We start from the raw sequence: 14,558 nt of genomic DNA, 5'->3' as shown, positions 1-14,558 counted from the left end.
TGGAGAAAAGGAGACTCAGGGCTGCCCCCATCACTCTGCACAGCTCCTCAAAGGTGCCTGTGCTCAGCTGGGGCTGGGCTCTTTCTCCAGCAGCACTGACACAACCAGAGCTCACAGCCTCAGGCTGCACCAAGGGAAATACAGGGTGGATAGCAGGAAAAGGTTTTTCACAGAAAGGGTGATAAAGTTCTGGAATGGCTGCCCAGGGAGGTGGTGCAGTCCCCATCCCTGGGTGTGTTGAACAAAGCCTGGATGTGGCACTGGGTGCCAGGGTTTAGCTGAGGTGTTGGGGCTGGGTTGGACTCAATGGTCTTGGAGGTCTCTTCCAACCCAGTGATTCTGTGAATTCTGTGAAAACCTCTTGTGATGTTTATGGAACTTCAGAGGGATCAATAACCCAAAGCTTTGCTACAGGACTGCATTTCCTGTACGCCTCAAAGTCCCTCTCACCAATTCCCAGGCAGTCTGGAGCCTGTTGTCCCTTTGGCATGGCCCTTCCAGAGGGAATTTACAGGCTCTGCTTCTTCCACTGCTTTTTTTCCCCAAATTTATGTTTAATTTGGGTCAATCAGGTTTCCTTGTCCTGTAACCCCTTCCAAAAGGGAACAGATTACTTCAAAATCAAAGTGCAATCTAAGAGTTCAGTCTGGTGCACTAAATGACATTTCCCATAAGGAAAGTTGATGGTCTTTCAGAATTAATACATTAATTGAGGAAACAAATAAAAAAAGCCAAGGAAAATGGATGCAAGTCTCAGAGTTTAGAAGATTTAACCACGAGGGGTAACAAGGAATCAAAGCAGGAACCATAATAATGTAGAAAATAGGAATTATATTGCTGTAAGAAGTCTCAGATATTAAAATATTTTTGAGTTGTCCTTTAGTGCAAAAGCAACTTTAAGAAAATGCTTAACCAAATTCATCTGCACAGGGTCATTTTTTAAAATGGTTTAAAAATGTTATTAAAACAGACAAAGCCGGGCACAAAAGAATGTCTGTAATTTTAGCAGATGATTACTAACTGCGCTAATTAAGTAGCTTTAATTGACTCAATCCAAGTCAAGAGACAATTCATGTGAATATTGCTGCAAGACTCAGCAATCATCATTTCCACAAAGTAACTTTTAAATGAGTTATCCTGCAGCTTTTATTGCTCCCAGCCCACGATTTACAGATCCCCAGGGCCATGGATCATTGCTGAGGCACTGGAGGCAATCAGGAAAAGTTTGGTCACTGCTCCTACACCTTCCCTGGAAACTTTGGAGGGTCCCAGAATTGGAAGACAAAGAAAATAAATGGGAACAGAGGGAATATATTTTCTGCTTTATTACTTCATTAAGCTTTCCAAAATTTTGAGCGCTTTTAAAATATCAAACCATATCTTCTGGCTTTCCCCTGAAGAATTCCTTCTTTTTTCTGCCCTTCTTAATTAAGAGATGGAATATTTAAAATTCATTTAAAGGCACAAAAGCAAAATATCTTAATTTTTGCAACCATTGCTTCTAAAAATTAATTTAGATACCTTGAAATGCGACCTAATCTTATTAGTGAAAGCAGGCAGTTTAAAGTCATGGAATGGATGGGATTGGAAGGGACATTAAGGATCACCCAGTGCCACTCCTGCTGTGTGTAGGGACAAATTCCAGTGTCCCAGGCTGCTCCAAACCCTGTCCATGGGCACTTCCAGGGATCCAGGGACAGCCACAGCTGCACTGGGAATTCTATGCCAGGGCCTGCCCACCTCACAAGGAGGAATTTCTTCCCAATATCCCCTCAATCCCTCTGGCAGTGGGAAGCCATTCCCACGTGTCCATGAACAACAAAACACCACCAAAAAATCAATTAACCAACAGCATCCCCACACACCCAACTCTGGATGAGCGGAGACACAGTTCTAGAACAGGAAGCATCAAGGCCTCTCCTGTTCTGCTGTCTCATGGTCGAGTGGGATTCCCTGGGATATTGGGAAGGAATTCCTGGCTGGGAGGGTGGGGAGGATCCCTGGAATTGTCCAAGGCCAGGTTGGATTGGAATTGGAGCAGCCTGGGACACTGTAAGGTGTCCCTGCCATGGCAGGGGTGGAATTTGATGACCTTTAAAGCCCTTCCCAAACCAGTCTGGGATTCTGGGATTCATCCCCACCACCCCTTCATTTACATTTGAAGCCTGACAAGAACAATTAGTCCCTTTACTCGCCATGAAACCCCTGTATGGATTTGCAGCCTGGTGTTTTACTGTTGCTCCCTCCCTCCAACCTGAATGCATTCAGCATTCCTGGCAGCCAGCAGCACAAACCTCTCACTCTTTTATTTGCACTCCCCAGCTCTCTTATTTATCTTTCTTTTTAGAAATTTCAGGCTCAGAAGTTTAACAGAGCATTATAAAGTTCCCTTCCCAGGCCACCATGGAAAGGACCATATTTTCTCATTTATAGCCAGTGTTTTACAAGGGATCAAAACCTCCAAATTGAGAAGATAAAGATCTTACCTAAAGACATATAAAAAAGCTTTGTACTAAAGGAACAACTTTAAGGCTATTTTAACTCAAACAAATGAAAAATCTGGACTAAAAGTGCAAATATGTAAAAGTAGCTCAGTTGTTTCTGAATCTTTGAACTGGAACTGTGACTGCCTTAGAAATTGTTTAAACATATTTATTTCTGGTGCAGTCTTCTCCAAAAGGTAGAAAAACTAAACTGTTGCTATAATTTGTTCTCACTTACTTTTTAAATGCTTTTCTTTTTTCCCTGAAGATATCCCAGAAAAATGTTTTGTGGCCAGCATTCTGTAGTAGGTTTAATTCATCCTCTTCTAAAATAAATAAAATGAGGGAATAAATTAATCTGAAATCTACTTGTCCATCCCTGAAGAATGTTCTTGTGTTCAGCCCCACAACATTCTTTCTCCTCAACTTTCTCTGTGGGGGAAAACAAAAATATGAAATTAAACTCACCATTTTTAACATCAAGACCTGCATCCTTCTTGGCTTTTCCTTTAAATATGGTGGTAAAATTTATAAGGGACAAGACTGACAGTGCTGACACCACATTCTCCTTTTTATTTACTGGTTCTGGGAAGGGAAAGTCACAGTTTTAGTCAGCTGGCAGCTTGGCAGGGCAGTTTCTGGTTGGCAAATCAACACATAAATAAGTAAATAAATCGAAGCACTGTCGAGATTTGAAATCCAGCTGTCAGGGGTGATGTTTTAGTACCACACCTATGAAGTTTTACAACCTTTCCCTTTTTTTAACCTGATTTCTCCCCGTTCAGCCCAGGTGAGTGAGCACAGAGCAGCAGGTGATGCTTTTCTCAGCACGAGGAGCTGCACAGAAAAGAGAAGAAAAAACCCCAAAACCACAGGGAGCAACTGCAACACAAAACTGAGCTGAGCCAGCCAGGAGAACCACTGAAACAACAAGAATGTATAACATTTGCAAGGAGGAGTAAAGAGGGATAAATAAATACAGTAGCACAATGTCAGAGTTTTACAGTTCTAATGAGGGCAGTCATTGAAAATTGATTTTCCCCTCTGTGCTGTTTTTGATGTGAATTCCAGCCATTTGTTCCCTCTGTTGTTTATGGAAGGAAATCATTCTATTTGAAGAGAAGGTCAGTGCCTTTGCTTGGAGGGGTGGGCTCTGCAGTGGGGTGGGTTTGGCACCTTGGGGATGGTGACAAACCCAAAAGTCTCGGGCTGATGCAGAGTTTGAAAGGTGCCAAGAGGAGCTGGAGGCTGGAAAAGGCTCCAAAAAATGTGGAATAATACTCGTGGGAAGGGAAACCCAGCAAAGAGACAACACCTGTGGAGGAAAGCGTCTCCCTTTGCCTGAAAAATGAAGATGTTACACGGCCCCATCATGCACTTTCCAGCTCTTTCTACCAAATATGCTTGGGGAATTATTAAAACTGTCTCATGCACGAAAAAATATGATTTTAAATCAGAAAAACTGACAGAAGCTCCCTTCCTTCATCCCCAGAGACTCAGCCTGGGGTTTCAGCAACACATCCAACACTGGCCCTCACACCACTCCCCCCAAACGCTTGTTCCCAGCCAGGAATAAAGATTTGCAGAGTTGCAAAGAAATCACATTTTCCCTTTCCTGAGCACACCCCAGACCACCAGAGCAGAGGGTTGGGCATGCCTCCTTCAGCAGCCAGCTGCACAGGAGTCCCTCTGGCTCAGGAGCATGAATAATATCAATAAACCGGGCTGCTCAGCATGGATAATATCAATAAGTTGGGCTGCTCAGCACGGCCCTGTGGCAGCTCACACACTGCTGGGGTCAATAACAAAGATTTCCTCTAATAGGGTTGGGATAGGGCAGGAGCACAGAGCCAGAGCAGAGTTTTCACACCAGCAGAGCCCTCTGAGCAGCTCTGAAGTAACAAAACACAGAACGGGTCTGTTTCCCAAAGTGAAGCAAAAGGAACGCAGAAATGTTATTTCCAGGATGTGAAAAACACTGATTATTGTTATTTTCTGGTTGTCTCCAAGCAGCACCAGTTCTCTTTCCCATCCAGATGTCCATGCACACCTGTACTCAGAAATTCATATTTATGAGCTTCTTGGGTTCTGCCCCACAGACCAAAATTATTCCTCTCCTGTCCAAGAAGCAGAGTACAAAGAAGGAAATAGGATTTTGCCAAGGCACAGCAATTCTGGCCCACTGCTCTTTGCTGCTTTTCAGCTGGATGTCACTTCAGATTAGCAACTTCTGCCCAAAGTGCAACACAAGCCCAACAGACCAATTTCTGCACTTTTTTTCATAATTCTCCATGCACTGACACTGGATAAATAAGACAGGTAATGTTCTAATACAGTTACGGTGACATAAATCAGGAAAAATTAATCTTTCTTCTTCACTAGCAATCAAATCACATTCTGAGCTGCCATAAACCTTCAGGGTAAGACTGGAGGATGAGTTAAGGGTGTAAAATTGGGCTAAGTAATGAGTAAATAGGTGCATAAACTGCATATAAATGTTTGATGAATGAGCTGAAGAAGGGGAAAATTATGTAGGGTAACGAAAGGGAGCACAGCTTAAAGGGAAATATCTCTCTGACAGTGACATATTAGATTGTGAAATTAGATTATAATATGAGATTGTCTCTCAAAGGAAGAAAGAAAAACATTATCATTTAGATAACTGAAGATATGGTTGGAGAAAATACCCCAAAAGCTCAAACATGCAGCAAATATCTCAGGATTTGAAGGGACAATCTGAAAAATAAATGGTGGCAGAGTCCTGTCTCTAGTTTCCCAGTTTTCCTGCCATGGACACCAAGGCGATGATACAAACAGATGAGACATCTCCATTTAAAATATATAATTTATACAACGGTCTATATATCCACATTGTATAAATAACTCTGTGCAGAGGAGAGACTCCTCAAGCCAAGCTTATTGAGACTCCAAGAACACCAGACCTCGTTCTCCTCACAGGAACAAGAATATTTCGAGGCCAATTTGCATTTCATGGCCAGGGGCATCATTTGCAGGTGACTGAACAATCAATTAAAACAGCTTGAGTAGGTTTTTCTGTACTTTTTTTTTCATAGAACCAGGTCATTGCTGCTCATTCACATGGTTTGGGGCATTTCAGACTTTATTAACACCAAGTTCTCCTCAAGATTTCTGGTGCTGACATCTGGATTTACATTTTATTTTCCCCAAGCTGGTGGGGAACTGAACCCACCCCTTCCACCACCCCCAGACATCGATCAGCCTCAGCAGGGTTATGGACCTGTGCTGCTGCAACTGCTCTTAACTTCACTAATTAACATTTATAATTTCAGTGCAGACCAGAAGGCCACCACAAAAAGCACCAGTGGTGACTCCATAGCCTTGGCTTTGGATAAAATAAAAACCAAGTCTTTGAAGGTGGGAAAAAAAGTGGGAAAAAACCTCTCTGGTTTGCCCAGAAAGGGCAGGGATGCCCCAGTCCTGGAAATATTCAAGGCTAGGTTGGCTTGGAGCAGCCTGGGCTGGTGGAAGTTGTTCCCTGCCCATGGAGGGAATGGAATGGGATGGGCTTTAACATTCCCTTCCAACCCAAACCATTCCAGGATTCCGAGGCAGTGAACAGAATGGATTTGGAAGTCTGAATCAATTTTGAGACAACCCTGTTGACCTGGTTCAAAAGCAACCAGCTCTTGGTCCACCTGTTTTTTATAAAATTTTCCACAATTTCTCTCAGTTTTGTGTTTTGATCAAGTCCAGCCTCATTCCAGGAGCATTGTCAGCCTTCAGAATTTTGTCATGCAGACAATCTGCTTCATTGGTTTGAATTTAATAATTAAATTTAATTTGAATTTAATAATTAAAGCCTCATGCTTGCATTTACAAAATGTAAACACTCAAAGCCTCATTATTTAATGATGCCATCCATTGCTCTGGTAAAGCAATCAAGGCAATCATTGCCCACTCTGATATGTAAGGACATGCCCAAAACTACTCCTTTTACAGTTCATGAGGAGAAAAAAAAAAGCTGGGACTGAGAACATTTTTGCAAATCAAACATCTCAGTTAAAAATGTCACTCTGTATCAACTGATACATTTTATTCTGGATCTGACAGGTTTAAGTAAGATTTGTATGTCTGTTGAGTCATGTTTGAAACCCAAATCAATTTGGAAGCAGCAAAAAATCCAATTGCTGTCCTTTGCAGAATGTCAGAGTATCACCCTTCTGCAACCGTGCTGCCAAGAAAAATAAGGGAGAAAAGGTAAAGAAATGGAAATTGCCAATGGTCCATAGATATTTTTTTTTTACATGACAGGATAAGTTAGAATGGCTTCAAGCCAAAAGAGAGCAGGGTTGGATGGGATATTAGGAAGAAATTGTTCTCTGTGAGGGTGAGGAGGGACTCGCACAAGGCGCCCATCCCTGGAAGTGTCCAAAGCCAGCTTGGATGGGGCTTGGAGCAGCCTGGAGTGTGGGAGTTGTCCTTGCCCATGGCAGGGGACGGTTATTTATTCAGATTATGGGATTTTTTTTCTGCTTAAAATGTATAATTATTAATTTTTAAACTTTCTACATTTGTGTCCTCACAACAGGAAAAGAGGGAGGGAGGGAGGGAGGGAGGCAGGAAGGAAGGAAGGAAGGAAGGAAGGGAGGCAGGAAGGAGGGAAGGAGGGAAGGAGGGAAGGAGGGAAGGAGGGAAGGAGGGAAGGAGGGAAGGAGGGAAGGAAGGAAGGAGGGAAGGAAGGAAGGAAGGAAGGAAGGAAGGAAGGAAGGAAGGAAGGAAGGAAGGAAGGAAGGAAGGAAGGAAGGAAGGAAGGAAGGAAGGAAGGAAGGAAGGAAGGAAGGAAGGAAGGAAGGAAGGAAGGAAGGAAGGAAGGAAGGAAGGAAGGAAGGAAGGAAGGAAGGAAGGAAGGAAGGAAGGAAGGAAGGAAGGAAGGAAGGAAGGAAGGAAGGAAGGAAGGAAGGAAGGAAGGAAGGAAGGAAGGAAGGAAGGAAGGAAGGAAGGAAGGAAGGAAGGAAGGAAGGAAGGAAGGAAGGAAGGAAGGAAGGAAGGAAGGAGGGAGGGAAGGAGGGAAGGAGGGAAGGAGGGAAGGAGGGAAGGAGGGAAGGAGGGAAGGAAGGAGGGAAGGAGGGAAGGAGGGAAGGAGGGAAGGAGGGAAGGAGCTTTAATTTTGATTTTTAATAATTAATTTTCTGTGTGTGCACTTTACCCACACAGTCTATTTGTCATTGAAGGGGATAATTTACTCTCCTCTCCACAGGCTTCTGAGCAGCCAAATAAAAGGCTGGGGCTATTGCAGAGTGTGCAGTCCTGATGAGAAAGCAGAAAAATCAGCGCCGCTGCAAACCCTCCCGTCACTCCGAGCCCTTTCTTCCAGCTGAGCTCCAAAAGAACTTTCCATCAAAGCCGGGAGAAAGCCATACACAATTTGAAACCTTCGCCTGACCTCTTGTTTCCAAAGGGCTGTGCCTTGGACCTCTGGGTCCTCCCAGCTGCCTTTGTTCCCCTCTGAAGTTCCCTTCCAGGCGCTCTCGCGGCAGCTCCCTCCCGCTCTGCTGGGACACCAGCGGCTCCCTGACCTTCCCTTCAAACGAAAACACACAAAAGGGAAAGGATGAAACCAACTGGAGCAAGAGAAACACTGGGAGCAGGCAGGGAACGTGTCGGAGTTCCAGCAGAACTCCCTGGTTTGAAGCATTTTAAGCCCGGCTCTGCAGAGGAGGTTCAGTCCTTGCTTGCACAAATAATAACTCACCTACAAAATATTCCTGCTTGGAATTGAACCAGAAGCAGGGATGTAAAATATCCCCCTGTATCTGGGGAAAACAGTGTCCTGAGGAAGCCTTGGGGCTGTTCAGCCTTCAGTACACTGAGTCCCTGCCGTGCCTTAGAATGGATTTTGGATCCTCAGGTGGGTAAAACCCAGGCAAAACCATGCTGGGACAGAGAGGAAAGCAACCAAAATGCCACATCAGGGTCTGCTAACAAGGTTTGGGTGTCTAAATAAGGAGGGAAACGACCTCGAAAAGACAGATTTGCTACAAATGCTGCTGGGAAAAATTTCAGGAGAATTTTCATATCTATTCGGCATTATTGCAGCAGACAGATGACAAATTTCTGAGCTGCTCTTTAAAAGACAAAGCTTGGAAAAAAGGACAAAATTTAAGTATCAACTATTATATTAAAAGTGAGGTAATTTTTGACATGGAAGCATCTCAGAAAATACAGGAAAAATAAAAGTGCTGTGAATAAAACTCTCAATAATAATATTTAAGCATAATAAGAGGGTTAGTGAGTCATTGTGGGGATACAGACATTGCAGTGTCTCCTAAAATGAATCCATTTTAAGAGCACAGGCTTCTGGAGATGTTCAGAAATCACATTTTGCATCTTACTCCTTGCTAATGTTAAAATTTGGGTATAATAACCCAGCTCCCAGCGCTGTGTTCTCCCTGCTGCTGCCTTTTCATTTTACAGCCCCAGTTAAGCACCATTTCTTGGAGCTGAATGGAGCTTGATGCCTCCTCTGCAGAGATTCTTTCCACAGCAATAATCCACGTTTTTCATTTGCAACATCAGCCCATTGCTGATGGGGGAATATAACCAAAAAATAGCATTTGTGAGGGGGAATTTTCATTTTCCATCAATCTGTTTGCTTTTAATTTCCCAGACATTTGTCAGGAGGGAAGATTGCTGAGAGGGAACAGGTTTTACCTGTCCTGTAGGGGTTTTGAACGGGGTTACTTTGAGTTCTGCAATTTTCACCCCATCCTTTAACTCATCACAGCCATAATTTGGTGTCCAGAGTCACTCTGGTTTATTTTTTACCTCGTATGACTTGAATTGGAGTTACTACCAGGTTTGGGTTGGATGGTGCCAGAAGAACAAACATTGGCATCATGAAGAGCCCTGAGAAGGGTGAAAGGTCCTTTTAAACCAACAGGAGCCTTGTTTTGAGCCAATATTAGGACTTAAAACTCCATCTTCTACTTTTAGGGCTTTTATTGAAAAGTAAGAGACCATTCAGGGAGAAAAAGAGCCCGAGATCAAGCAAATAAACTCATCAGAGAGAGAAGTTATTGAGGTTGTGGAGCATGGAAATGTCCAGTGAAAGTTTTCCAAGCTCCTTGAGCGCTGACCTTGGAAATTCCACGGAACCATCTGCTCCTGGAATCTGGGTAATCTCGGGATCAGGGAATATGAATTTCCTAAGGGCTGGATTCTTGGGGGAAGCAGAGCCAGGGAAGCATGACCAACAATTTCCCAGCCTGGAAATCTCTGGAGTTATCAGCACGGATAGTGAGGGGAGGCTTTATGATGTGCAGGGCAGAGCTGATCACAAAACTCACTTTAAATGGATGATAAAACAGGGAGAGACGGAGCTTGGCTGGCACTCAAAATTTAAATAGAGCATAAAAAGCTGTTACTTTATTATTTCACGAGGAACTAAAGGAAAGTAATCAAGAATACTTGTATACAACCTGTTATAGTAAAAAAAAAGAGAGGGACTGTAATTCAGATTTTGGAACCCAGCAGCTTTATGAACTAAAGCAGCAATAAATCGAAAAATAACAAAATGAAATAAAACTTAGGAAGCTATTTAAGGACAATTTGAATTAAACAGTGTATTAGTGAGCATTTGAGTGAGTCTATGTATTTTTATATCACTCCAGCTCTTGGTTGGGTATAAACAGCAGGATAAAATAGGAAAGTTAAACTCCTGGAAATCACAATTACTGCATCTTATAATGGCAATTTATATTTACAGTGTTCACTGCTCAAAGCTGAAATTGTGGCAGCTCTGTCTCTTTGAAACCTGTTTACCACAAGACACATTTCCTGAAGGTTTCAGGAAAACTCAGTCTCCCTTAAACATATCCCACGTGGATGGCCCCAAGGCTTCGTCAGGACACAAAGTTTTCCCCAGATACAGGGGGATGTTTTACATCCCTGCTTCTGGTTCCAAGCAGAAATATTTTGTAGATGAGTTATTATTTGTAATTTTACAGCAGAGCAGAGTGGTTCAGTGAAAGGCCCCTTCTGGAGGAATGCTTGAGCTGGAATCTCAAGGTTCCTGGACCTTTAATCCAGCTGGGCACTAAGGACAAATGATCCAAATCTCAGCCCAAGAGCACAAACCCCGTGGGCTGGAGAAAGAAAAACAAGCAGGGTGGGACTGCCTGGGCTAAAGCTGGAATGGGACAATGAACTGCAAGGTGCAAATGGAGCAGAGGGAGAGGGAATTTCAGTGAACACCATGTCAGCCGCACCAGGATTGTGAGTTCTCAAAAGAAACAGATCATAGAATCATAACATTAAATGAAATTAAAGTTGGAAAATACCTCCAAGATCAAGTCCAACCTTTTGACTGACCACCACCCTGCCTAAACCAGACTGAAACACTGCAATCTCTTGAACTTTTCTAGGGATGGGGACTTCCAAAGCTTAACCACTCCTCCAGTGCAAAGAAATCTTCCTAATATCCAGTCTGAACTTCCCCTGACACAATGTAAGGCCATTTCCCATTGTCTAGTCACTGGTTTACTGTTTACTTCTTCCAGTCACTGGAAGAAGAGGCTGAGCCCCTCCTCACCACCACCTCCTTTCAGGGAGATCATTGCAGAATTATTTTTTTTAATTAGTGAAAAAATTATGAAGTTGACCTTAAGCATCAAGGTTTTCTCTTCCACAAGAATAAAAAGATTTATCAGAGCTGTTATTGAACTAAAATTGCAAAATGCCTTTAAGTAAAAGCTGTGTGTGCATCTGACCTCAGGTCAGAGGTGACTGGGAACAGGACAAAATGTACAAACTTTACAAAGGCAGCACCTCAAAGCAAGGAGGGCATTGATGAGAAGGCTGAGCTAGAGCAGAGGCTGGGCAGAGTTCCAGAGTAAAGCAGGGATTTATCCAAAGGATCTCCTCCATGGATCCACCTTGGGCAGCACAAGAGCCCAGCCAGGGCTGCACCCAAGATGAACCAAAATGGCCCCAAAATGCACGAGCGCTCCCGGGGTCTCTCCCTGGGATCAGTTCTGCTCCATTTGCACCTTGCAGTTCATTGTCCCATTCCAGCTTTAGCCCCTGCAGTCCCACCCTGCTTGTTTTCTCTCTCCAGCCCACGGTGTTTGTGCTCTGGGGCTGAGATTTGGATCATTTGTCCTTGGTGCCCAGCTGGAGCAGGAATTGTTTTGTCTCCCTGCTCTGTGCACAGAGCTCACCATCTCTTATTAAGCTCAGACCCACCCGCTAAAGCAGCACAGAATGTGAAACACAGAGAAGCTCAAACCTGAGGCATCACTCCACCAGTGCCCTGTTTCACTCCCATATTTTACCTGGAAAGCTTCCCAGAGATAAACAGGCAGGAAGAGAGGGAGGGATTAGGATGTCTTGCACCTCTGGCAGCCACTTCAGTCAGGCAGGGAAGGTGTGAGACATCAAAGCAAACTCTCCTCTGATGGTGGTGGTGGCAGCCCACACCTCGTTTGACATCTGTAATTAGTGTCTGGAGGTGCCAGGGAGTGAGGACTCTCAGCTGCAGCCTTTGCCAGAGACAACAAAGAGCCGCAGAGATGCTTCTCTTTAGCCTTGATGTACTTTGGGATTTTAAAGCAAACACAAGTGTTAAATACAGAGCTATGAATAGGCTGGGGAAAGGGGAGGCCAAGCAGAGCTAAGGCTGGATCCAAAGCACTGCAAGAAAGACTGAGACATTTCTTTTGTGCTTTGATTTCTTCCCCCTCTGTCTCTCAGTGCTTATTAACCTGTTCCTGCCTCAGAGCAGCCACATCTCCATGGTTCCTGTGGCTTCCCATGCCCATCATCTGCCTGAGGCAGCTCTGCCCCTTCCCAAAGGGGCTCAGGTGAAGGCTCGAGGCTGGGGGCCTTTCCTACATCTCCCTTTTCCAAGGGATCAGTGCTGATCCCTCCCAGCCTGGTCAGGACCCGTCTCTGTGGGTTTGACAGCTGCCAGCCCCCGGAGTGACATTGAGAGGAACAAGCAGAACTGCCCAAAACGCTTCTGCGCTTCTGCCTTTTGCATCACATCAGGGAACTCGCTGAGACTGCAGTGACAGCGAGTGTTTGTCACACACAACCAAAAAAAGAACCCCACAAAACCCACAGAGAAGCCAACAGCTGTCAGATGGATTTCTCCCCCATTCCTCAGCCAGACACTGCCTCAGAGCAATTCAAGGGCCACCAGGAGCATCAGCCTGCTCTTTTCTTCACCAATCTTATGTTTCATACCCAGATTTATCCTGTCTAAAGATTTAGAAGTAAAAATTTACACAAAGCTTCCTCAATTTGTTATTTTCACAGAAAGATTCTTCTCTGTGAGTGTTAAAGGTGTGGCATTCCCTACTTTTGAGCTGCAAGAAAATAGAAATGGGAGGAGAGGGGGAAAAATGAAATAAGGAGAACAAAAATTTAGGATGGATAACAGAAGAAACTCCTATTTTGTAACAGACAGATACAATAAACTTCAAAATAACAAATTGGTCAAAACACCAGAAATAAACTACAGAGAACACCTCCTACCCTGGCAGGAGATGAACTTGTTTAGCAAGTTCATCTCTGAACAACAGTAGCTTTTTTCCATCTCCAACTTTAGATTGCATCAACAGAAGGAGAAGAGGGTATGGATACCAAAGGAAATAGCTTTTGGGAATTCAGGCTCACCATTGGCTCTCTGTCCTCAGGGATGCGGTTATGAAATGAAAAGCATCTCCTTGAGCTGCCATGATGGCAAGATGAAAGAGAAATTCCTGTTTGGGAGATAATGTTTGTGAGGGAGGGGGAGACAATAACAGAGGAAAGTCAGATTTTCCCAGCTAGAAATGGCTCTGGGCCAGCAGGAACCTGGGACAAGAAATCTTTGTTTAAGGATTAACTGGCACCTTTCAGCAGCACAGGCTCCCATCAGTGGGAAGCCTGAAAAGAGATTTTTTGAAGGCTAGCTTCACCCTCATGATGTCCCGGTGGCTTCAGAAAGGGATTTGGGGCTTCTTAAAAGAGAAGGATCCTCTCTAAGTGCCACTGTAGCCATTTATCCATTTCCATTGAAGGGTTGTCATTAGAATATAGGGATATTTATTTTATACAGAAAATCAAAATGAGACCTCTAAGAGCTTACCTAGGGGAAAGAAAGGACCTCAGTTTTCCTGGAGGGGAAAAGCAGTGTTAAAGTGCATCCTAAAATATGCTGGTGTTTGGGGAAATGCAGGAAACTGCTGAGGAGATGTTCTGAACATCTTTGGGGTGTTCTGCTTTCCCTCTCTTTCTCAGAATTAGTTTGTACTCCCTGGGGACAGATCGTAGTCAGGGATGACACGAATTTTCCCAGATTTCCAATAAAGTCTCACAACACCAACGCCTCTGCAACAGCAGCCAGGTCTCCTCACTGTGTCAGCACAATTTTCCATGTCTGTGTTCCTGGGGAAACAGATCCTGAAGAGGCAGAACAGCAGGAACAACCTTTCCTGCAAAGTGGAAAATCAAGAAAAAAAATTGCTTTCCCCCATAATCCCCCAGTTTTAAGGAACAGAGCTCCCACAGAGATGGTGCAGACAACAGGAGCTTCAAAGGTAATTTCCCAAAGCCGGAAAGCTCAAAGTTAAAGAACTCACCAGAGAGGAAATGTATTTTTAGCACTTTACAGATGGATCATTTCATTTAGAATATCCCCTCCTGAAACATCGCCGAGATTTCTCCTAAGAAGTGAAGTCACTTGGGCATCCAGGGAATTTCACATCAATAAAACAAGGCATGCCTCTCCTGCAACTTTTATGACTACAACCATCTCCTTTCCCCCTTTTCTTTATTCCTTTCTGCTCCTCCAGCCACCTCAGCTCTGTAATTGCTTAAGGAAGAAGGAAAAAAAAAAGAAGATTATTGAGGTCTGAGCTGCACAAACTGCTCTTCCTTCTCCTGCTCTCCCAATATTCCTGCTACTGAGATCTCCAATCCTCAGAATATCCTTTGGATGGAATCTAAGGGTCCATTGTGCCAAATTCGCAGACTTCCAACCAAAAGAGGGCAGGGTTAGATGGGATTTTGGGAAGGAATTTCTGGCTGGGAGGGTGGGGAAGGGCTGGG

The sequence above is a fragment of the Camarhynchus parvulus genome, chromosome 9 (assembly GCF_901933205.1).
Source record: "Camarhynchus parvulus chromosome 9, STF_HiC, whole genome shotgun sequence".
NCBI lineage: Eukaryota > Metazoa > Chordata > Aves > Passeriformes > Thraupidae > Camarhynchus > Camarhynchus parvulus.
Note: the sequence above shows the minus strand (reverse complement) of the source record.